General features: G+C 40.9%; 1 long non-coding RNA gene across 1 annotated transcript; it reads right to left on the bottom strand.

The window, feature by feature from the left end:
* Nucleotides 1-7,420: 7,420 nt before the first annotated feature.
* LOC131104470 (uncharacterized) lies at nucleotides 7,421-17,271 on the bottom strand. Its single transcript, XR_013629849.1, has 3 exons — nucleotides 17,140-17,271; nucleotides 13,116-13,236; nucleotides 7,421-8,858 (listed from the first exon to the last, which is right to left on the bottom strand). It is a non-coding gene; the product is annotated as an uncharacterized LOC131104470 (long non-coding RNA).
* Nucleotides 17,272-26,487: the final 9,216 nt, after the last annotated feature.

Here is a 26,487-nt window from a genome sequence, read left to right as displayed (position 1 = left end):
GGAAATAACTAGTAGACCAATGCAAGCAAGCATCAACTTCTTTTCTGATAGCAAATACAGGGAAGGGATGGAAAAGATGATCACCAGCTGAGCTCAGTTTTACACATTTCAGCTCTATGTTATATGTTCTGTGTCTATATAATTGGCTCAACCTAAACAAAGCACTGAGCCAGCAAGACAGAATTGTTTGTATCTGCATAATAAGTCATTTAGAAAGCAGGCCCTGCACAATATATAATGCGTACATACGTGTACACACTTTATATACGGTGTGTTGGAAGACTAATTGAGCAGGAAAATCTCCAGGAAAATCCCTCTTTGAGTAACTTGAGCAATGTCAGGCCAATGCCGTTTCTCACTAAAGTCAGGGGAAAATGTGTGTTTTGTGTGTTTAGAAAACCTCACAGCAGACTGTCTGGTGGTGTTTAACGTCATAGGGATCTTCAGGGTGCAACATTTGTTGGAAGTAGTTCTGTTGTAGTATGTTGCTATAGTTACAGTTGCAAGAAAATATGCATTTAAAATGCATCTGACTCTAGCCTGTTAATTGTTTGGTGATAAAACAGCATGGATATCCCAATTGCAAGCCATAGAAAAAGGACATTATTATTGTTTTAATTACTTTTAAAACACTTTGTAAAAAGTGTTTGGTGGAGGAGTTTTGGGAATTCCACTGGAGTATCTGGTTTTAGTTCCTGCTTGCTCTTGCTGCTCTTCTACTCAATGTTGCTTGGCCTTCCTTTGTATAAGAACTGAGGTCTCTCTATTATGAGTTCACTCAGAACAGGGGTCGGCAACCCACGGGTCCAGAGCCACATGTGGCTTTACTAGAGGACAACTGTCCCAAAGGATATTTTACTTTACTTTATACCTTTCTCAAATAAAGAAGCAATGTTTACAGAGCAGAAGTTTGCTTTAGCGCACAAGCTTGAACCCAAGTGATTAGGTTCAACATGCAGTTATGGGATTGGCTCATCCGATGCACCTCATCTGCTGACTTTAACAGCCTATTTACAGCTGGACCCCTGCTGCAGAGAGTCATTGGACTCCTGAGCGGAATTCTCCATGTAACCAGACAGCATACAGTCCAGGAATGTTTATAAAATGCTCTGAAATCCAAAGCTTGATGGTTGGAAAGCGCTATTATTGTGTCTGTTAGTGAGTATATGCTCTTTGAGGGCATTACATGGCCTCACACAGCGTGGCCTTTCATAAACAAGCACAAGTTGAAGGGCACTACTTGCAGTTTCCATTCCCTCACCTTGATCTTGACTAAAGGCAGTGAGGCCATAGTGCAACTTAAGAGAGCAAAGTATGCAATAAATGTGACGCTCAGCTTTTTTAACCTATTTTCCCATCACGTTAACCACACAGTGAGCATGCACTAAATGAGGTAAAGAAAGGACTTATGGAATACCGTATATCCATTCAAGTATTATGCAATATCTGATCAACCTCCATGTGCAATATTAAGGGTTCTAAATACAATATACTAAGTTCTATGTGAGGTATTTCCATGATGCCTCATATTAACTCACTTTAACTCAAAATCTCAGTGTATAGACTGGTCATATATCTCATCTTGTTTCATATTATCTGCATACTGTATTTGTATATAACTCTGGGAAAAACAGTTGATTTTGTTAATACTTGGGGTGTTTATATTGTTTATTTTTCTATATTGTGTATTTTGTACTGCTTAACTGATTCTGTACTCTTGCTGCTGTGCAATGCAAATTTCCCCACTGAGGGACGAATAAAGGCATATCTTAATCTTAATGGGACATGTAAAGATTTCCTTGCCATTTAGGACTAGTGTGTACAGTATTTGTAACTTTTGCCCACTTGCTCCCCTGGGCTCATGACTCTCTTACCACTACCACTAAGACAGGATTTCCACTGTGCACAGGAAACGACCCTCATTGACGGTTCCCTATTAACTAAGAGTGGAAGTTGTCACTGAAAACTAGGCAGTTAGAATGTGTGTGTGAGTTTGACACAAGCAGTTTCAGTGCAACTCTTGCACAGTTTCAAGAACTGTGTTGCAGGTTATAAAGCCTTTTGCAATACACGTACGTATGTTGCACTCTAGTAGGTCTTTCACATATAGTAAACAGGGGGTGCAGCTTTGTCTTCTCACACACGGTTCAGTCCTGTCTGGAATCAATCTTGCAACTGAAAGTGATACCACACTAGCTACTGACAGAAATGTTCAAGTGTGTGTCTATAAGAGCGTAATCTAATCTGGTCTAACGGGCCGCTTCCCACAGGACAAAGCCAAAACCAGCAGGTGCACAAGTTGAAAAACAGAAATGTTATCCCATTAGACCCTGATGGCTGACTGACTTGAAATGATAACAGGAAGCAATTCATGCTTGATTTTCTTGACCTCATTGTTCATGCATCTTCACGTCTAAACACTGGGAGTGTCTTAATTGTGAGACAAACAAATGTTCTTCATGCCCATCCGGCCCACCCCTTTAAAACCAGCTGGTACTTGATCTTGACATTGACATTCAACCTTTGAACTTTACTGTTTGGCCTGAGTTGGCTGGAGACCACCACTTTGATTTTCAAAGCCTACGTTGACAGGATTGGCGTTTAACAACAGGAAGTCCACTTCCCATGGCCACAACATTCTTTGTGGTCCACATGTGTTTTTAGCATTACTTCAACCTATAGCCAAAATCCACTATACAGTGATGTGGAAAAAAGTATGTTTTTCCTGACACCAAATAAATGTCAGTGAAATGGACTCAACTTATTTGGATTCGATTGACACGGGATTATGATGATTATGACGTACATAAATACATTACATCAGATTATATTTTTGTATATCCCACCTTGAATTGGACTCACAGATTACAGGTCACCGTGATAAGTAGAACATGTTGACAGGTTGTGTTTATAATAACATCCCAAATCTCAACTAAGTGGTTTTAGGTTTGCCCTCAGCACAAGCTTCAAAAGCAGCACAACAATTTGTGAACATGTCCATAAAACCCACGGCCCAAAACAGAACAGGATGTCAGCCATTCATGTATAATTTCCGGAACATGTTAATGGCTTCCCTAATTTGTAATTTTAGTAACTCCCCAATGGTGTACAACTCTCATCGCAAGTGATGATGTGAGTTTTACTTCTTTAAATACAAATCTGCTAATCTCCATATAGGGATACGTCCCAATTTTTTTGGTCCATACTATTTGTTTTCCAGGAAATGGTTGTTACTTTCGAGGCTCCACTGTATATTTACCAATTGTACAGTATGTACGTATGTTTGGATCATGCCGTGTCCACTTTACCGTCATTTCACTCTTCCCCAATCCTACTGACGTCACACAGCTCTCACCTGTGTCACTGGCCGGGCTTGTTTTATTTCAAAAGTCTGCGTCTGACACTCACAGGACATTCCCTGGCAGTGAGAAGCTGGCTCATCTGCGGGGAAATTACACCCAGCGGTTTGTTGTGTTAATAGACTGTGGAGCCAAATTTCTCAGGGTACAAACTGTGTGGTCCAGCGTTTCAGTTTCACAGTCAGGTGTCGGCCCTAACATTATTTGTTAACTCTCCCTAAAACGTTTTGAACTAAAGTTCCCCATGAGCAACAACAGAGAGCTCACCACACTTTTACATGCATCACTGACTTAACACTACCAATGTCACTGATGAGTACTCCGTCTTTATAAAGGTGTGGCATGGTATGGTTTATATCCTCCTGCTGCAAGATGAATGTTACATCAATATTTCTGAGGTCAAGTGGACCAGCTGTGCCGCTCCGGCTGTTGGAAGATTTTCTTTTCTCATGTACCCTAAGTTAAAAAAATACAGGAACAGGAGGATGCTGGGAAAGGAGGGTAAAATAGGGGTGTTTCCAGGGGAAAACAGGAGGGTTTTTCAATTTCTCGGGTTGCATAGAAGCTTGTTCCTAAACTGTGATCTAAGTCGAGTTTTGGGGTAAACTGGATCTTACACCCACATTGATGATGCACGTGGAATATACATAAAAAAACACAAAAACACTGAATATAATAATGAAATGAAGTACAAGAAATTCAAAGCCATCTCAATAATAAGACCACTAGTACACTGCTTAGTTATTACTGTCACTTTCAGGGGATCTGAAACCCAGCAGTTAAAGAGTTAAAGAGTTTTGTGATTTGGTGCAGAAAGGTGGCAACAACTTGGCATAAAAATGTACAGACTTGTACAGACCTTAAAAAGGTGTTTCCATGTACCCCTGTGGTGTGACAGTTTGTCAGTGTGAATGCGGGAGGGGTCACACGGAAGTACCAGGGGGTACAATTAAGACTTTTATGAGAGGAACTGAATTTGTTGGGCATCTCATGGGAGCAGAATAATAAACAGCCAAATAAGAGAGAGAAAACAATGGGGGAGAGAATGCTTTTACTCCCGTGTAGCTAACCTGCAAATAGGACAAGCCCTCCCAGGATATACGTAATACATGGTTTGGACATACAGTACATGGTGCCTTAATTAACATCATTAACGCCATTAACAAACATTTTGGATGTTAACCAAAAAACGTGCTAACCAGGGCGGACGTTAACTGAGGTACCACGGTACTGTCTATGTTTTTGCTCCTAAAGCATGGTACCATACGTGGACTTCTTGTTGATACTCCATTATCTGATAAGGCTCACCTGAGTGCTAGTTCATAGTAAAGACAAGAATCCAGTTTCTTCATGAAATATTAAACCATGTAAAGGATCATGCGAGCCACATCCAAACACCTTATTGTTTTCTCTGAGCTCTATGACAATGTCAAACTGAGGACAGCTAATCCAAGTCAGGTCATCTGGTTTCATAGTGAGGTGGGGGTGTGGGGGACATCTGCTGAGCGTAGAGAAAAGCAGCAGGTCCAGAGTTCAGTGTTACAGTGGGCGAAACCTTTTCCTCATTCCTCGCCAGACGGCCTTTTTCAGCCAATTCAGGTCTTTGTTTGAACTTGTATTTTCACGATTATGATCTGAAGCTGCGTTCATAAACATACCTCCCCAAAGTGTTTTCCTACACGTTGTTTTATCTACTCCCTGCTTTTTATTCTGTCTTTCTTTCCCCAGTGCTCAGTGGATTTCTTTTGCAGAAGTACAAATACTGAGCTTTTTGGCTGATGTTTATTTGCAAGCTCTCGCTCAGAGTCAATAGCACGATGCTTAATTTTGGTCTGCTTTAGACACCATCTTTTGCTAAAACTGCAAGATTCCAATGTTCCTATTGTAAGCACAATCATGCAACCAAGTGGACAGTTGGTTTTACACCATAATCTAGACTCTCTAAATAAAAAGCCATACACACTATAAATGTCCTTAAGGGACTAATTTGCATCCTTTCCATGTTTTCTCTTCTCTTTTTATAGCCGAATGTAGTCAACAGAAATGGGCCAGGCTCTTCTTGTAGCATCTTGTACCACAACTTTGTGGTAAAGCGAAATGAAAACTACATTATAAACAACCTACGACTCAACAAAAATATAAATGCAATACTTGTTTTTCATGAACTGAACTCAAAGATGTTAAAGGTTTCCTCTGTACACAAACTGCATATAGCTCCACAAAAGCCTTCCCAGGTACATTACGCTATTATACTCTGTTAATATCTAATATGATAGAAATGCTAACATGCTAACATTTTTTTGGTATTTTCAGTGGTAGGTATCATTGATAGATAAACACTTAGCATTATCATGATAGGTGTTAGCATGCTAACATGATTATAGCATGTTAGCATTGCTATCATGTCAATATTGGCATAGTAGCATTTTTAGCTGTTTTCATGGGTAAATGCTTATATAAACACTTAACAGTATCATGGTAGGTGTTAGCATGCTAATGTTAGTATGTTAGCATTGCTAGCTTGTTAACATTAGCATAATGGCATTTTAGCTGTTTTCATTTATAGACGTGCATTTGAAAACAGCACTATTATGCTAGATGTGCTAGTATGAGCGTACTTGCATTTTTGCAATTTTCATAAATATAAACTTAAGCAGACACTTAGCGCAATCATGCTAGGTGTCAGCAGACCAAATACTGACCATGCGTAAGTGTTTTTTTCCGGACCAACCCCAATACAGTCAGACTGCACAGTTTGGAATGGCCTTTTGTTGTGGCCAACTCAAGGCACACCTGTGAAATAATCATACTGTCAAATCACCATCTTGATATGCCATGCTTTTGAGGTGCATGGCTTATAATGTATAATGTTCATTTATACATTTACATAGATTTGTTAACAATAAATAGGCCTTTTGTGTACAAAGAAAAAAGGTTTAGATATATGAATTTAGGGGCGGCACGGCGGTCTAGTGGTTAGTGCGCAGACCTCACAGCTAGGAGACCAGGGTTCAGTTCCACCCTTGGGCATCTCTGTGTGGAGTTTGCATGTTCTCCCCGTGCATGCGTGGGTTTTCTCCGGGTACTCCGGTTTCCTCCCACATTCCAAAAACATGCTAAGTTAATTGGCGACTCCAAATAGTCCATAGGTATGAATGTGAGTGTGAATGGTTGTTTGTCTATATGTGCCCTGTGATTGGCTGGCGACCAGTCCAGGGTGTACCCCGCCTCTCGCCTGAAGACAGCTGGGATAGGCTCCAGCACCCCCCGCGACCCTCGTGAAAAAGCGGTAGAATGAATGAATGAATGAATATGAATTCAGCTCATGAAAAACTCAGAAATGCAAAACGTGTTCTGGTTTGAAATTATCTGCAATTAATCTACCTACATTTTAAGAAACATTTTGCAAATGATTAAATGTAACCCAGTTTTTGCGGCGTGTGATGTTTTAATTCCTGCGGCTGTACGCTGCTGTATGCAGTGAAGTGTAAAAGTGAGCACATAACGAGAGTACAGCGAGGGGTTAGATGATGTAATTTCCTCACCACAGCAAATACTTGTCACATTCACCCCACAGCTGCATAGAAAAGGTCTAATTTACAGTAAAACGCTGTGTAAAACAGACAGTGGTGACTGCCTGTGAGCTGTCTATCCTCACTTGTTTACATCCGTCATTGAACATTTGGATAGTCAGACTCAACTTTCATTTGAAGCATTCACCGGGTGAATAGACAAGATTAGAAGCACAATGCTTTTTGGTGGGGAAAGCCAGACCTGTAGCAGACCACCATTGCTTGTGAACTGAGGCCAAGGCCAGGTCCCAGATCTTGCCAGATGTGGGTGTGTGCATTTAAGACTGTGGCGAGCTGCACCAGATGACTCTACCACTGAATATATCAACCTTTTTTGCCTCTTTTCTGATATGTTGCAGACCAAACCATGAGCGGGACCATGTAGCGCCTAACTGATTAATTAATCGAAACAAGTTTCAGATTAATCAACGTTATCATTATCGCTAGCATATTGTGGTAAGCATCAGTCACACAGGAAATGGTCACAGGCATCATTTCTCTGCCAACACAGCACAAATGAGACAGGGGCTCACCCCCATGGAGACCTTCTGTATCTAACCTGCAAGTCATCACAAATAAGAACACAACTGTACCACAATAGTGGGTATCAAAATAATGCTTACGCACTAACATACATGCAAACTATAGCCGTCGTGTAGAACCTGCAAGGCATACAACTACCAACTCCCCTCATACAACCAGACTGTGTTTTTGCAGCTGTGAATGGCTCTCCTCTTCATCCGTCCCTGACTCACACTTCAGGTGCTTTCCAGCCTCCTTTACCTCATCCTCCCCCAGCCCTAGTTTGCTGTAATTCCTCACGTTGTGTTTCTCAGAATGTCCACCACAGGTTTAGCTTGCATTCTTTGAATTCAGGCCAATAAAATGACTGACAGGCCCTTGCGGCCACCTTCTGACCCCCTCATTAACCCTCCACTCCCACTGCCATGACAACAGCCAGACTGAGTGGGCTCACATACTTTGTGCCTGCTAAGCCAAACAGTAATTTGAGGGTGTGTTGTCGGTTTGACCTTGATGCATGGCTGTGGGGGTGTAAGCTAACCAACCAAGATAGGCAACTGTGTCTTGTTACTCCTCTAATGTGTAACAGTTTGACGTTCTTGGATCTTGTTGTGAACCTCTATAGTTCACAAACTTTATGATAATCTCAGTAGGTTTGAGTTGAGGGTGGGAGTCTTCCACTGGACGTGCACATTTTTCTGTCCATAGGCCCTCAACATGTCTCACATCAAGGCAGCCAAAACCCACATGATAATTATTGACTAAACCCGACGAACTTTAAAACTATTTACAAAATTGGGCCAAGTACTGCATTGCACCACAAATGTAATCACTGTCTGGGACATGCTCCCTCGTGCTTCCCTGCCAGAGGTGAAACGTCAAGACTGGTCTGGCACCAGTCCCTGGTCTATTCCAGTATGGCAGCAAAAAGACACTTACCCAAACAAACACATTCAATTAGTTTAATTTCACTATTTCCCCCTCAAGTACCTCGGGGCTGACACGCTCTTCTTTTTTAAAATAAACACAGTAAACAAGAGATTTTTCCTTGTCATTAACGGGTCCAAGAAAAAACTCACAAATCCTCTCGGGTAGATCGCTTTAGTCTGAAGAAAGAAATTTTGTTCTTAAAACATGGAACTGAATGCAAATATCTCACCCTATTATGTTCTTATTTTAGTATTCTAACGAATGAGAATCTCAGGAGTCAACTCTCAAGCTGCTTTTCCACGCTTGGGTGGACCTGTTAAAGTCCTTGACCTGGGTCTGGGGCTGTGCCTGACCTCCTGGTGACCAGCATCGGTGGTGAGGAGCTCCAGGGAGGCCTAGCCCCAGGTTTACCTTCCCTGGGTGGGGGCTTGGCTTCACACTAGGGGCAGGTGGGGTATTGGATTTTGCCAGAAGTCTTAAAGAAAGCAAAGTTTTAGAAATTGCGGTGGGGACAGACTGTCATCTGAACCAGTCGCTTGTGGTTTAAACATCCTTGTGTGTTAGTATAAAATGCAAATGGATGTGGGAAATCAACACGACTTGAAAAGATGGTTTTATTTAATTTGGCGGAGGGATGAAAATGGAGACTGGATGACGATTATTCTAAACAACGTACCTCGAAGAGAGACCTCAGATTGTGTGATTTCACACATTACACAAGTTGACATAAAAGACTATGAGCATTGCACATGCAAGTGTATTAAAGTGTGCTTCCTGTTTACTGGAAAGGACGTTCATGGCAAGAGCTCCGCTTTCGCTACCGGACTTTTGAACTATTTTGGAGCCTTCTTGACCCCACTTGGTGATCACAAGGCTGGAATAGCTAGCAACAATGTCATGCAAAAACCCACCACAACCGCAGAAATTAAGAAATTAATAAAAATCAAGGCAACGTTCAACAGAGGCATAGACACATTTTAATCGTAGGCTTTGTAGGTGGAACGGGTGCGTCCCATTACGTGCATTAATGAGCTGCCTCTTTTTGGCTGTGGAAAATCTGTGCTGTAATTTAAAACACCAACTCACACTCTAAGGAAGCATCCCTCGGAAGTTTCAGTTTACGGACCAATTTAAAACTGGGATATCCAATGACAAGAAAGAAGGCTTGGCATTGCCCGATTGGGGACATATCACACCTCTTTGGGTTACAGGCCATATAAAGTAGATACATAATAGATACACAATACATACTGTATACATTATATAAAACAAATAATTTCTTGTATTTATACTATTTTTTCCATGACTACATATTATAAGCCAAAGCTTTGTGTTATTATTACTTTTTTCTCTCTTGGGCTGGCTCTAATTAGCAGGCAACGCCACTGACCCTCATCAACCCTATCCGAAAGAGGTATGTTGCTCTGGGTGCGACAAGTGGTGGTCACACTAAATACTGACCCAGATCCTGCCAATACAGTTCAACTGCACATTTTGGAGTGGCCTTTTATTGTGGCCAGTCCAAGATACACTCGTGCCAAAAATGTGAGGTGGATGGATTAGCTAGGCAATGGAGAAGTGGTCGCTAACACAGTTATAGAAAGATTTATGAACCATAGTTGAGAGAGATAGGCCTTTTGTGTTTAGATCCTTGAGTTCAACTCATGAAAGATGGGAGCAAAAACATTTGTGTTGCATTTCTATTTTTGCTGAGCATATAAATATATAGTTGTTTTACCAGATTTCCGCACCTGCATATGAGATCATCATTGAAGCTATACGTATAGCCAAATAAAACAGACACCCAGACGAATATACTGTATTGTCCCACTGACCTAGTGTGCATGTGTGTGTGTGTGTGTGTGTTTGTGCACTCTGGAATGTGACTGTTAGGTCAAATCTGAACAGCCAGCTCCAAGCTGCGAGGCCACAATCGACAGACAAAAGCCAGACAAGCTCTGCGTGAGTCTGAGTTTAACCACAACTTTAGACAATGTGCATCACATTATGAAAATGATTCCCTTTTTCCTAGCTGTCATGATGAGGTCACGTTACAGTAAAGCCAAACTTATCTGGAGCATTTTTTTAATCAAAACAAAGCAGTCCCACACAGCTTGACTTCATTGTTTAAACGCAGGTATCCGCTAAACAAAGCAGGCATGCGTTTCTCATTAGCTGAGATATACGTGCATGTGAAGGCATTTCTACTGTTTCCTTGAAGCCGTCCAAATTTCACATGCACCCATCTAGCAATGCATTGTGAGAACCAGGTCAGCCTGCGAGATGGCAAATATTAGACATGGCATATTTACTTGTTTGTGCGCCGACCAAAACAAATGGTAGACAAAGGGCAAATCAGGGGTTGACAGAATGTGGTTTTCTCATTGGCCTGGTTTTGGTTTATAAACATCGCCTCACGTGTCTTTGTGGTGCCGCGCAGTATGTGTTAGGTTGGCTTGGTCAGGGAATTGTTGGTCAATGACGCAGCACAGCTTGGGTTTATGTTGGTGCCACAGATGTGAATATTTACACAAAAAGGACTTTTTGTGTTGTTGGTGTCATGGACCTTGCCTTCATGCTGTGCTGCGCCATCACACAGGACCTCTTCATCTATTTGAATGAACAAACTTTTTGGCTTTGCTCATATCTTTGGTATCCTTTGATATAAAATGCTTGTAGGCTGACATGGTGGTTTTTATGAAGATCTTTTGAAGTGCTGAACTCCAAACTGTAAGCATATGCCTCTTGTCATTTTAGTCGCTCCAATTTTGCAACCTACACTGCATGGACATGTGCTGTTATAAAATCATTTTTGGCATTCAATATGCAGTATAACTACGTACAACAGCTTTCAATTCTGGTCCAGTGGAATTGTCAAGGTTTAAGGTTTGACCCCAGGATGCAGAGAACAGGACCAAATGCAGGTAAACGATATTTATTTTAGCTATAATTGCAGCAGAAGGAAACACAAGTAGCAGACGGACAAACAACAATGATCCCACATAGGGAGAAGCACACACCTGAACTAAATAGGCGGGACAAATTAGGGACAGGTGTGGGTGGCTATGGCAACGAGGGCAGACAAGGCCAAACAGGAAGTCCAATACAAAATAAGAGTGTCCAAAACGGAAACCAAAGCCCAGACAGGAAACTCAAACTGTCACGTGGGAACCCACACAGGGCGTGACAGGAACCTCGGTTTTAGTCTTTAATTTGTTAATGTAAATCCAATCAATTTGCTCCAAATATGACCAAAAAAAATGACATAAAGTTGCACATTGTGGCAAAAACAAGAGCCTGTGAGAAATAGTCAGCTTTTCATTTGACAGGCGCCAATCACAAGCTATGAAAAAAGTCACTATGAGCTTGTCACCCCTTTGAAATTGCAGGAGGTCATTATTCAATATAACAGTTTAACTCACAATTTCATCTTATAAACAACATTAAACTCATCACACAGCAACTAACACTACCTCAGAAAGATAGAATCATGAACCAATAAGAGTTTTATATGAAAAAAACTAAATTATAAAGTGTTCCCATCATGCATTTCATCTGAGGAGCATATACTATGCAAATTTCACTGCTGTGTTATTGTGCAATGACAATAAAGGAAGTCTATCTATCTGTCTATCTTATGTCCAAACTCTCAATGTTTATTTTTTTTTTACTTCAAACCTATATTAGGACATGTTTGCATATTTGTGTATACACCTTTAGAGTATTAAGTTACGGTGTGATGAATTTAATGCTGTTTTTTTGAAAGATGACGCAGTGAGTGACCTCCACTTCCAAACGATTGACAGGCTTGTTGTAACAGCACTAAAGCTCCTGATTGGCTAATGCCAAAAATCGTTTTCACACTGACATGCAACAAGAGTCCTTTCCTGATATTGCTTTTGACAGATTGACTCAATCCATCCTCCCCAAAGTAGAAGTTGAGACTTTTTATATTTTGTGTTGCAGGGGTTATTTCACTGCAATTTTCCCAATAATACACAGCATAGCTGTGTCCTGTCTTTTCCACACCAACAATAATGGCTAAAGTAGGTGATATGGTGTTAATAAGACAGCAATTTTCCGTATCACTAGTCAACATAATGTGGATAAGGATGGGTCGGTTATATTAAAGGATTCCCCAGACAAAATCTGTCTATATTGTCCCAACTCTAAAAGAACAATTTTCCACGCTTTACAAAGATTCAGTCATCAATGTGTGGATGCTTTGTTTGGGCACTGTTTGGCCGTCCTATAACCCAGACAGTGTAAGGAAACGGACTGTAAGAACATTGAGATTAAACTGTACAGATGTTCATCATTATATGTTGAACTTGTCCCCAACAGTTAGTCATTACAATGTACAATTCCAATGTTCTGCAGAGACAAATGGTGACGAATTTGTGAGGAGAAATGTCCGTCATCACACTGTAGACTATTAACATTCTTTCAGTGGCCTCTCATTGTTCCAAAACCAATTGCCTGCAGCGTCCTCCCAAGTCTTTCCATTGAGAAGAAATGACAGAACATGTCACCCACACCCACACCCACATCTTTGTATGCAGACATCTTAAAATTTTTACATTTTTACATTTTATCTGCGCTATCAGTCCCCAAAAAAGGATGCAAACTTGTTCCGAGTAATCTTACTGTTTGCTTCAGTAACACAACTGAATCATACATTCATCACCTTTTATTGTTGATTTAGGAGAAGCGAAGCGATGTGTTCTCTTACCAAATCTCAGGAATGTAGTCATGCTGCGGTGGCCGAATAAGTGTCTTATTATCCCACTTGTATCCCGTCCAAGGCAGCATTGCTCGAAAACATTTAGTCACTGCACCATTTGGGAGTCAATCTGGGAAAGTAAACAGAGGAATTAAGAATGGGGGTGAGGAGTCGTGCGGGATTTTCCCCGTATGGTCGCATCAAAGCAGCTCTGGCCCTGACGCTGACCCGTGAGTAATGAGTCTGTCCAGTGTTGAAGGTGAATATGCTTGTTTTCCTGCATTGGTACATGTGGGAACAGCCACAGGTAAAGTGGTGACGAAGTGCAGACTGTCGGATATCGGCTGGGATCAAAGGAGGCTGTTTTATCACCACTCGTTGCTGTAATGTGTGGTTTACTAACAATGGTAGCATCTTATATTGCATGGTTAGCAATGTACTCTTTTAATGATGAGATTTCCTGGATAATGTACTCTTTGCTTTCAGCAGCTTGACAAGTCACTTCACAACAGCTGCAGCATTTGAAATAAATCCAACTTGGCCCTCACACTTGACAAATTGATGTCGGAGCCAAATGAAAAAAAAAAAAAACATTCGGATATAGGGAATGATTTGTGGTTCCGTGTGTCTGATGAATGACTCCACACCATTATGTAGAAAAATGTTGGCACGCGTCAGCCTCTCGGCTTTCATTTTTTCTGCTTTCGCAGCAGTATTATTTCCAAGAGCGAAGGCATTCAGGCTGATTGAAGCATGCAGCAGATTGCGCATGACTTCCCCACCATCTGCAGCAATGAGATACCTCTGCAAGGCGGCGGGGGCCATTCCCATGGGGAAACAAACTCCACTGTAAAACTTCCAACACATTCAGAAATAATAATGTCTAAACTTAGCCTCCACTGCACATCTACTTGACAATTTCAAATGTTAATATACGTACATACGCTTCACCATACGGTATGTAGCACAAGTTCATAAGTACCAGGGTGTTTTCCCAATCCACAATGGAAGGGCCCGACAATTAGGATTTGGTTTTTGCCTCCTCAGCTGTGACATTTTAACCTGATTGATGGTCCCGCTTGATGGTTTTCCAAGCAGCTGCCAGTGGAAGAGAAAGTCCCCCTTCTTCTCCGATGTCCAAACATGACGTCAGGACATTCGTCAGCCATACGACACATTGACAAACACACACCCATGTCTCATCACCTTTTACAAAGCTAAAAGCTGTATTTACAGGATATATTAATGCAAAGAAATCCAGATTATGTATATTGTTTGGATTAGTGTGAGTGGCCACATTCCAACAGATCGGGGTGCTCTTTGTGTCCATTCTGGTCACAAAGACAGCCAATATATCCAAAATATTACATAAAAACAAAGGCACAAATTCCAAAGAAAGGCAGTATAAACACAGGAACCTGAGGTCACATGCTTGTTTGAAATATAAGCAATGTTTCGGGGAATAATGTGACTTCTAAAGCCGCAACAACTTGGCAATTTGAACCGCCATTGTGCATGATGTCCCCAGTTTTATGAGACTTTTTTCCTCTCTGTTGTTGACCAGAAAGAATATTCATAGCAGGATCTCTGCTGTCGCTACTAGAGTTTTCAACTATTTTGGCGCTCTCCTGACCCCATATCAGGACCACAGGTTCAGAACACTTTGACTTGAACTCGGACTGGTGAGACGTACGTATTCCTTGAAATAAACAAGTTACAAGTGCAGGAACCCGTTAGCAAGTCAAGTTAACGGCTAAAGTTCAAAGCGGTTGCCTAGCAACAAACAACACAAACTGACAGCTGCAAGAGGAGCTTCTTGATGAGGTCAAAGAAAAAAACTGCGCGTACTGTGCAATGATATTTGGGTACTACAGAATGATACAGAGGTTCTTGGGTTGTTTACTTGAATAATAATAGTATTCATCCCCAATTCTGTAATGCCAGGCCATGTTATAATGGGTTTCGGCATTTTGTATTACTGATGGTTTGTATAATTTGACGTGATAGTGGTGGTATTAAGAGGTAGTTTAAGTCCCCATTGAAGCAATCACTGCTTTACGTCCCGCAAGGTCCCATTAGGAATGACTTTAATCAGGGGAGGAATTAAGGACCTGGCTGGGAAGAGGTCAAACATAGTCAAGTCACATTTTTTCAGTCTAATGGGGCTAACAGCATCAATTAGCCTTTGCTATAACTTAGTGGCTTAAACATGTCCTGTTATTACGATGACAATTGATTCATTTTCTACCTGTAATCCACACATAAAACATGTCTGTGCTGTCTGTGGTGCTGTAAACCACAGTAGTGGATCGCCTTGAATATTGTTTACCTCTGGGATATTGTTTACCTATTTAGTGTCTGCATCAAATTGCAACTGGCCTTTAGGTCACAATAGTGAAAGAACAGAACACAAACAATCCAGAAAGGGAAACACTTTCGGCTGTCATGCAGAGTTAAAAGTCGATGATTGGCATTGAGGTTTATTGATGGCCTCCAGGGGAAGGAACGAGACGACTCATTGGTTGTATTTCTGTCAGCATGATGGAAAAGGTCCGACTACTTTCTAGAAAACATTTAGGAGATCTGCTGCTAGTGTGAAAATGAGCACTAACTCCTTATCCATATATCAGACAATTGTCAGACACATGCCTGCCAATCAAGGATCATCATCACATCAATAATCATAAAGAGTGAAATCACACTTTGACCTACTGACCTACTTACTAGTACAAACAGACTAGCATGTATGACTCAGCATGCCTTGGTGTTGCTTACTCAAAGTTTCTTACCATTCTGCACATTTTTTTCCAGTTTATTTGAACGTCTCACACCTTTTAAATTTCACTTGAGCTGACATCACCAGTTTACAGACGCATTTCACACCACCCAGCTCAGTCAGCAGCCTCAAACATTAGTGTGGAATAATCCAACATTGAAGGGGACCTATTACGACTTATGGACTATTGTAGATAGAGAGAATACAACATTTAACATTTATAGGTCCTCTTTAAAATCGAATGCAAGCATGTCCAAAGTTTTTCCAGTGGGGGGAGAGAGTGTCATATAATAAAAAATAAATAAATAAAATATAATAATAATAAATAAATAAATATAACAATAATAATAATAATAATAATAATAATAATAATAATAATAATAATAATAATAATAATAATAATAATAATAAAAGGAAACAAGGGCCACTTTGATATTTAGTAAAGCATATAATAATAATAATAATAATCATAATCATAATAATACATTTTATTTGTATATAGCGCATTTCAAAATACTCAAAGACACTTTACAGAAAAAGAATGGCGTTGAATAAAGCAAGTAAACAGAATAGAAGACACACCAAAATACAACATTCATTGGTTAATACACAGTTAAAACATGAGTAAAAGCGGGGCACATTAGTCAGATATAAAAAGTTAGACATTAAAAACATATTTAAAGAGGTAGGTTATATGCTAAGCAGTTACCTACTGCGTATGATTATATTATTAATTTTTATTTTATTTTATTATTTGAGTTTTTGAGTATTTGAGATTATTACTTATTTGACTTACTATGACTTATTATGACTCCCATAATATGACAACTTTTACCCAAACTTCAAAAAGTACAACTTGAGCACTAAGACCCATCGGCTGTGCAGAGGCCTTATTGTATGTTTTCTTTGTTTTTAGTCAATATTATGACTTAAAAAAATTATACCATATATATTTCAGTCTCATAATATGTGTTTATTCTCATACAATTGCGACCTCTTGTTTTTTTTCTTAATATTTTGTCATTATTACTTGTAAAATTACATCTCCACATCCATTTTTGCACCTGTCAGAATATTATGACTTTATCGCCATAATATTTTGACTTTTTGTTGGTCTGGCATCGCCCATCAGGTGTCGCTGCCTGTTTTTCCTCCTCAAGGAGGGCAGCAATGGGAAAAGAGGGTTGTAACTCTGCACCTGCAGCACTCTGGAGTTGTCTGGACGCCAAACTGAGACTTGCAATGTAGGGAATTTACCTGAAAATAGTTTCCTTCACACCTTCCTCTCGTTTTATCACTGTGTCTTTTTCTGCTCTGGACCGGCACGTTCGTCATGTTGGCATTTCACTTATTTGCATGTGACTCACTCGCTCAGGACCGCTGTTAAACACTTCAAAGTGACCTGGCTACCCAGAGTACCTTGCTGCTCTGACATCACTACTGCCTATTTTCACAGCTGCTGCTCTCAGTGCCAAGGCGGCCCACTCCTCACCGCTTCTCTCTTCCGCTTTGGTGTGTGTGTGTGTGTGTGGGGCTATGGGTGTTTATGTCTGAGGGTCAGGTCTTGTGAATTTGAAGGTGTGTTTGTTGGCACTGTAACAGACAGACTTCACATGCCAGGGTGTTTTACATGCTCCTCATCATAAACTGCTGTTTGTGTATGTTGGGGGGGGGGGGGGGGGGTCTTTTGAATTCTGAGCATGTTTTTCCCTCAAATCAAAAGTGCTTCTTCCGCTACTTCCTGGAAGGCTGACGGTTCGTAAATATGTGTGACTTGACACGGCAATGTTATTTTTTTTCTACCCTATAATGGCGAGCTAACTTTGAATGGAGGCATGTCTAATGCAGGAATCCTTGGCTGCATCATCTAAGACTTCAGAGTCATTCATGGGCTCCACATTCACTCTGAAAAAAAAATTATTCATGACTGTCAAGTTTGAATGCCACCGACTGCATCAAACCACTCTTAATGATGCCAAATGACAATTTTCTGATTTCCAAGCACGGAATATTCCATCTAAGGTCCATTGCCCAGTTCTCACACATGCACCACTTACGTAATTGCGGCTGGCACGTATGTGCCCCTTGAAACATGGCCATACTGACTGTAACCATCATTAAAGTTTCATGTAAAAGTATCATGTGCAGCTAGCGTCATATCGCTGCATGCGTATCTGCTGGGGAAATGAACAGTGGTATGCACATTTGCTCGGATGCCACGTGCACGTCCTGAACTAGTGTAAACTGTAGGGATGTCTCCAGATACTTAACTCAACGAGATGAGATGATCCACGTGAGGAGACAAGATTTTAATATGACTTTAAATAAGTACAAAACACTTTTGGACACATCAAAACTGAGTCAAAAAGCAATGCAGGTGCGTTTTGAAATGTTTATTGTCCAAATAAATCACTGTTATGATAACATGTAGAATAATAATAACAATAATAATACAGGACACTGTCTACTTGACTTGTCTATTTACTGTACCTACTTCAGAGCTGTTCAGCTGTCCTTTGATAGTTAGAATAATATATATATATATATATATATATATATATATATATATATATAATAAACATTATTTAATTACAAATTTTGCATTTCAAAAATTTGAATTGTCCAGTCTACTTCCGGATCGGATTCGGGATCAAAAACACATGGCTGTATGTAAAAAGCGGACATTTTAAAAAAAGACACATTGCTGTTTATTATCAACTCCTATAAAGTTAGCGGCACAAACCAGAACTCTTTCTATGCACTACGAAATCCAAAGAAATCCATCTGAATAGGTGCAGATTCTGGAAGAACTGGAAAGTTTTCTGTTCTGTTATCGTGTGTAGCTGTTCTATAGGAGTCCATGAGCATAATAGGTCCCCTTTAAGAAATTTTAGCTGAAAACGTCCTCGGTGTAGTCATTGAACGGTGATGGTGGGTCCCTAATTGTCCCAAAAATTTGTAAAGTGAATATTTCTTTTCAAATAAATATGATTCTCAATAGCATTGCAATTCAGAGGGAGTGTGAAAAAACATTCTGTCCCCATGGGGGGCATAAAAGATAACCCCTGCCACAGTGCTCCGTAAAGCAGCCACCCTTGACCCGAGTCAGGTCCTTACCAACTCAGCAGAGAAAAGGTCCACTGTCTTATAGGGAACTTATAATTCACTTCATCCATTTGAGTTGTCATTGTGTCATTGAATTGTCATTGTGCTTGATTATGTCACCACTGCAACACTGGGACGCTACATCATTGTGATGGACTGTGAAATGATTACAACACACAGTTGTGTTGCACTTCCTGACAGTCCTGACAGCCACACAGCACAATGGCGAGTAGTCATGTCTCCCGAGGCCACCGCAGGCACCAAACAAAGTGATACTGTATGACAACCTCTATGGGCCAGCTGTCGCCAAGCTGAGTGCTTCATGACTTCAGCTGATGCATTGTTGATTGTATTTTCATCCATCTTCCCTCTATTTTACTTGTAAATGTGCCAAATTGTTAGGAGCCACATCTGAAGGTCACTTGTGGGGAAATTCTGTTTTTCTATTTCTTCATCATTACTCAGGATATTGCTGCTTTTATATGAGAAAATTGTGGTGCAAAATCGACTGGATTGGGTATCATCTAATGTCATTAGAGTTTCATTTTTTTTAAGTGTCACTCTATTCAACTTTAATTCAGTTTTATTTTGAATCCTTGGAAGGTTCTCGTGGGTCTGGTGTGCAATCAGACATTCTATTAAAAGCTGTGTGCATTTAAAGTTTAAACAGTATTACATAACTTGAGTCATGTAGTGAGCTTTTTTTTTCTTAGTCGCTGGAATAGGTTCATTTTGTCTTCTTGTTGAGTACAGCCGTCCCTTGCCACTTCGGGCTTCAAATTTAGTGGCTTCATTCTATCATGCATCAATTGTCTGTTATTATGACGACTAAGGTGACTATAGGGTGTTATTTAATGTCTAGAGGGCTAAAATAATTTTACAAACCATACTTAGAGAGCTAAATGATGGAGCCAAAGTGAGATATTCAGCTCAGTCACTGAGAATGTTCAAGCTGGAATTTTCATGATCTTTTCGTCCTTTAAGCTTTTCCTCAGCAGCACCCAAAAACTGTGGAAAATGCCGAAGTAAATGTGTAGCGTCCGTCTGTCATTAGGCCAGTGAGGCATCAGTCGCAGGAAGTCCAAAGTGTTGACTCACAGCTGAGATGAAACCCTCCTCCTCCGCTTACATGACTCTTTGGAGAGATCAATGACCGTTTTTTTCCTCCTCGGTTCGCATTTCTCAATCTTCATCTTCTCTTCCCAGGAATGTCCCTATAATAACTTTACTCAGCAGTCTGAAATCTGAATTGATAAATGATGGAAAATAACACAACCCAGAGCCTTCAAAGAAGTAACCACCTTCACCGAATCGGAAAACAATAGGAGTGGATCCATGGAGAAACATGAGGAACTGGGTTGGAAATGGAATGCACTGCCAAGATAGCCTCACATGACTCGCCCAGCAGGTCACACCAGGACATTGACAGACAGATGCTGCAATTAAAAAACTATTTTATTGAGTTTTGCAACACAGGAATTCCAAAGAATCATGAGGACAACAGACAGTCTCGCATGGAGGATGGAGGAAAGACTGCAGATAAAAGAGTTCACGCAGTCCCTGGTCCTCCTTTGATGCAATGGAAGGAAGGATGATTACACAGCTAACAAAAGCCAGAGTGAGAAAGACCAGGAATTATACGGATAAAAAGAAACAGCAAAACACGGAGCGAAGGGATCTTGATTAAAAGGAATGGGAATAGGATTGGAAGCGTAGATTTCTAACACTTGGAATGTGCATAATCAACACCAGAGTTTAATTTGTTAGAAACTCCAGTTGAGTGCACAGCAGCCTATTGGGTAAACGTGCTGACGCACTCAGAATCTGTGATTGACAGGTGATCATTGCAGGGTGTACCCCACCCCTCACCAATGTTACATTTTATAAGGTGCAGTGGTTTATAAACTAATAGATAATCCGATGTTATGTTAATAATTATAGGGCTATTCCTTTGCACATTTGCGCTAAAGCATTTGGCGCCATCTGCTGTGTATACTCCAAACTGTCATTACAAACCAGAGATTATATTTTATAGCTTCCGCTGCCCTCTAACGGTCAACCGCGCTACTGCAAGATGGCGGCCTGTATTAAGAGTGTAAACACCAGGGGGCACAAGTGAGCTCAGTGTTTGAAAGTAGGCCAGTTGACTTGAATTCCTCTTCCTCGCCATCATCTACTTTCACACAAATATTGACTAATCTTAGCTCACAAATGGAGTTTAAAATCCATATTGGGAAGTGTTTATGAGGAATCAACATTCATCTCAAGGGCTGTTCTGTCACATCAGCAAAAACTCCACACTCTCTTCTCAGAACTCCAGCTTTGTTGACAGAGTGCCTGGCTAATGTCCGTCACGTGAATGGAAGCGCCAAGGATTGATGTATCAGCTTAGGTGGTTGTGGCTGTGCAGCATCTGTTTCGACTTGGCTCTCCTTCGCCTTTGAGCAAAGTTCTGCAAGATGCAGTGTGATCAGTGTGCAAATGAGCACATTTCCGTCCGTGATGTGCAAATAAGACAACAAACATCTGACTCCAAGGTAGCTGTTTGTCCGTCTTCAAAGGGACATTTATTCACTTCTATCAGACTTTTTGGCAAGAAGCTGAGGTTCTCATGCCTTTTTTCTCTGAGGTGCCCCCAGCGTACCTTCTCACTCATATTCGAACGAGATAAAATTTTAATAGCCCTTCTGGGAAATTCGGGCACATTTTCCCATGCATGGCGCCAAAGCACACAGAAATCCTGCTACTCTAACACAGCGACGGCAGGTGGATGTTTGAGATCAAATAAAGTGATCTGCAGCAGCGTCTGGGTGAGGCTGTAATGACTAAAGCAGGTCACCTTGGAAAACTTGACCCGGCGGGGACAGCATGGAAGCAAAAGCGTCTCTAATGAAAGAAACAGGTGCAGGATTCTTTTTGTTCAAGGTAATGATTGGCTTGAGCAATACTCACTCACAGAGGCAAGATACATATAGACAATTGGGGGGACAGGAGATTTAGTAGTTTTTAATATTTTAACAGATAACAGTCCTACAAAGGTCCACCTCTAATTTGTTTGGATTGATCAGAATTATTGGGAACAGGCTAGGGATGTCCGATTAGTTCAGAACGGATAATAGCAAATCATTCTTGCTAATAATGATAATGACCACATCAAACTGCACCATCCTCCACACATTTCCACAAAGTTCAGTATATCCAGAATTACTATTTGGATTGTAAATATGCAATTTGCAATGACGGTACAACTTACAATCATAAATGAACAATACTGCACTACTAAAACACACATCTCACTGTTATGTACAATAAGTTTCACGATGCGCAATACGGGACTTATGAGAAATAGATTCATTCATTCAAGTGAAATTCAGGTACAATATGTGCAATATTACCTTTTGTTTACTGCAATTCCACATTTTGGTTACTGCAATTCTACATTTTGTTTACTGTATAGGTTATTGTTTTTGATGTACATATGTATATTTACATTTATTCTGAACAGCACCTGCCACTTTTTATATCTATATTCTTATTCCTTATTTTATCATTATTATTATTATTATTCCTTATTTTTTTATTTTTACTCTACAAAATGCACCGTGGCATTGCACTCAACTTTTGTTGTATGCAATACAATGACAATAAAGGCGATTCTGATTTTGTCTTATTTTGCACCGTGAAAATTAGTGAAATCAGAATCAGAATCAGAATCAGAAAAGGTTTATTGCCAGGTATGATCAACACATACTAGGAATTTGTTTTGGTGAGGTAGGTGCAGACACATCTATTAAAAAAAGAATGAAAAATACAAAATATACAGAACACACAGTATAAATATAAATGCTTCACAGCTGAAGTATCATGTGTTTAATGCTTCTCATTGAATTCCTTCTGGAGTTGCACAACACTTAGATATGACTCGGCAGACATTACTGGAAGAGGCGGACACAAAATAGATGCATTGTTGTCACTCACACTAGCTTAACTCTCACTTCTACACAAGCTTAACTTTCACTTCCACTTAGTACTGCTATGTATACAAAAACTACGGAAAAATTAGAGAGAGCCAAATTAAGGTTTATCCTGAAAATTCAAACTGAAACCGAATGTCCCTAACTTTTGGTGGGTAGAGTATTTTGATACCTTGCCTTCATGTGGGCCAAACGCACACACACACACACACACACACATGCATGTGTCGGGTCACTCAAAACATGCTATCAAAGGCCTTATTGTTTCCCGGCTTATCACCTCACTCTGTTTTTTTTTCGTTTCCTGCACTCTTACCTACGCTTATCTTTCCCTCTTTCATCTGAGAAGAGTCCTCAAAGCGTCACACAAAGAGAGCAGCTGAGAAGGAGAGGAAGAGCAGCAACAAGAGGCCATGACAGGAGACAAAGAGTAGGCCGCCTTGTTATCTGAGGTAGACGCACGCACACACTGGGGGCTTTGTGGGGAGCATTTGCCGCCAGGCCCCAGTGATCAGAAGAGGTAGAGTTTGAGCCCGGCCAACGTGTGGCCTCTTCTGTTTCTTCCTCACACCACCTTTCATCTCCTCGTCGAGGGAGATCCCGTCTTCCTTGTCTTTCTGGGATTCTCTCAAACAGGAGGTTTCTACTCAACAAAACAAAAGTAGTGAACAGTAATAGATTTTCCTCAGCGTCACGCCGTCCTATAAATGTAGTTGGTGCGGTTGTATATGTGTGTTGGCAGTACCTGATGGCGCCAGGCATCCCTCCATCCAACTCAGGTTCTTTAAGTTTGCACACATGTGGAGGAGTGAGTTATTGAGGTTTTAAATATCAAGGACATGATTATTTGGTTGGTCGTTCACTGAGAAGAACGATTACCATTTGGATGCATATGGAAACTTTGTACAAAGGAGAGGTAGTCATGGTAGTAACGAGACTGAAAAATAGAATCGAAGCCTCATTTTGTTGCTATAGTAACAAGTGCTTGAAGGCGATATCTTGTCTCTCCTGAGTCTCTCTATCTTGAGTTTTTAAGGCACAGTGTTTTTGGGCTATAACAAAATATATAAACAGGTTGAGAAGATGCTTGAAACCAGCCAAATGTCATTTTGGCAAGTTTGTACTTCTGTATATATTTTTGCATACATATAAATTGGTCTAACTTAGTAAGAAAAATGAATTATTGCACCTTGAGCTCTGGTATGATTTTCTGCAGGTCTGCCAGCCGGACGGTATGCATGTGTGGACCACACCTGTTATTCCGATAGCCCATTTCTTGATGGTTCATTTGTGACAAACACTAATTGACACAATGTGTTTTTGTCTCAATTTAAAAATGTGCTGTCCAGCGCTTTAATGTTTTGACATCAGGTTGCAACTGTTGCTAAGGAGACGGCAGCACCTCCCCTGCTCTACATTCCTGGCGTCTATCGTGATGGACAGGAAGTGGTACGGGAGGAATGTGCGGTAGTAGAGGCTGAGGCGTCCAACAGCAGTATGGCCAATTCCATTTCCCAGCAGGCCAAGACCCCCAGGTCTACAAGCCCTTAACCTTTTGACTGCGCTCTAATGTATTAGTTGAGTGTGGTTGCTTTAATATTTCAAGGTTATCTCTTGTGTTTAATTCTGTGTATAGTCAACCGTTCCATGTTGGAAGAACTGTGTTCTCCATCATCAAGCCCATTGCTCACATGCTGCTATTTTAGCTCTTGTTCTATTGGAAGGAGGAATGTGTCAGGAATCTCGGCACAATGTTTTGGCACACTGGAGAATGGACAGTGGAGTACCATTGTCCATGGGACAGGTTAGCGCTGCGTCTTTAACAAGCGACTTGGAAAGTATGTGCAATGTGAATACTGTGTGCAAAGACACACGGTCACCATGGAGACGACAGAATGTTGCGGCTGGAGATGTAATCAAGGTGTTGGACCTATGCCCTTTGACCTAAGTACACTGGACCTATTTTTGGGTCAATGGGGCCACATTGTTAGCCCTCTAGACTCCGGGAAGTCCTGCTTGACACTCGGACCCCAGACAGTTTGTATACACAATGGCACACTGAGCATGTGATGTCATGTCACCAGGTGAAGCTCTGTGAAATGTCAGCGTTACGTAGCAGACAGTGATAAGCTTCCTGTTCTTCCCTGGGATGAGTCTGTGCATGTGTTTAAGTGTACGTATATCTTTGTGTGTGTCAATGCATCAGATAATTGGACTGCAGGATTTTAAACATGGTGCCCTGCTTCATCTGAGGTCAAACAGGAACTACTGGACTGGCTCAGCCAAGCCGGAGAGTAATGGTTGTGCTTTTTAACAAGTAAAGATATGATGGACCTTCGACACTAAGTTAGAAATCCCATTTAATGCTGCAGAGGAAAGAAATAACAGTAAGTCACACCCTCAACTGTCAGTCCGTGGTTGTGTAATGGTCCAGCTGCTGCCTTGTAAGGCACGGGTTCGATCCCAGCCCCAGGCAGGTTTTGAATTGAATTTTTTTTATTTTGCACAAAAAATAATTTATTTAGTGGTCAATTTTGTTCTGCAAAACATGAATTTAACTAAAATCAGGTTCAAGTCAAATGTTATAAAAATAGCTTTAAATGGGTGAGTTAGGTCCTGGTGATGTTGGTACAACAACTTCCCAGAGGGGTCCCAATGTGATATTTTTCATAAAGCCCGTGGATTAATCTGGCCCCGGGTGGCCAGTCCAGATCCACCCCTTCCCAGAATCTGCTGTGCATTGACCAGCAGGCCTGTCAACGGCTCAAACACCAGCATTAAGACTCTCTCTCACACACACATACACACACATACACACGCACACAACAATGTCGCTTCTTGTATTCTTTTGGAGCCATGTTGACGATTCTCGTGACAAAGTGCGAAAGTTGGCGCTGCTCAAACAGCTGCTGTCCAAGGTCAATTAGAATGTGAACGGGCCGCCGTGTTTACGTTCCACGGGACATCAAAACAAGTTTGATTTTGCGGTGTTGAGACACATACTCGTGTCAGCAGAGTCTTCCACATCGGCATACGCGTGTGTACGTGAACGGGTGCACATAAGTGAGAATATCATATGTGGCTATTTGCGAAGGATGAAGCAGTTCTCTGTAACAAGCGTGACTACATGAAATCATCCTGTAACAGAAGGACCTCCCCCTTACTGACACTTTTTACTTTGGTGTTACCTGGATACCGAACCACTGTTTGTCTAACAACACCGCTGTACTCCCATCTTCCCAGCTTCACGCTGATTGGCTTGAGAGCTTTAAAGTTCACTTTCACTACCTAAACACAAAGTTCACAGCCTCTTCCTGCAAATAACAAGACTACAATATACAGTAGACGGCAACTGGACTGGATACCATCCGAATCAGAGTGAGGATTATGAGATGTGATTCCAAGAACTTGGTTTGAGGCTGAGGGTTGCTGACTTGAGACTCACTGCAATAACATTGGAAGTTTTATCAGGCTGGGAACAAGGCAAAAGTTTGTGTCAAACATTTGGATAAAGTTGGGACCGATT

This window comes from Doryrhamphus excisus, linkage group LG15, assembly GCF_037039965.1.
Source record: "Doryrhamphus excisus strain RoL-2023G ecotype Guam linkage group LG15, RoL_Dexc_Guam_v1.1, whole genome shotgun sequence".
In the NCBI taxonomy this organism is placed as follows: domain Eukaryota; kingdom Metazoa; phylum Chordata; class Actinopteri; order Syngnathiformes; family Syngnathidae; genus Doryrhamphus; species Doryrhamphus excisus.
This window is presented reverse-complemented; position numbering and strand designations above follow the sequence as displayed.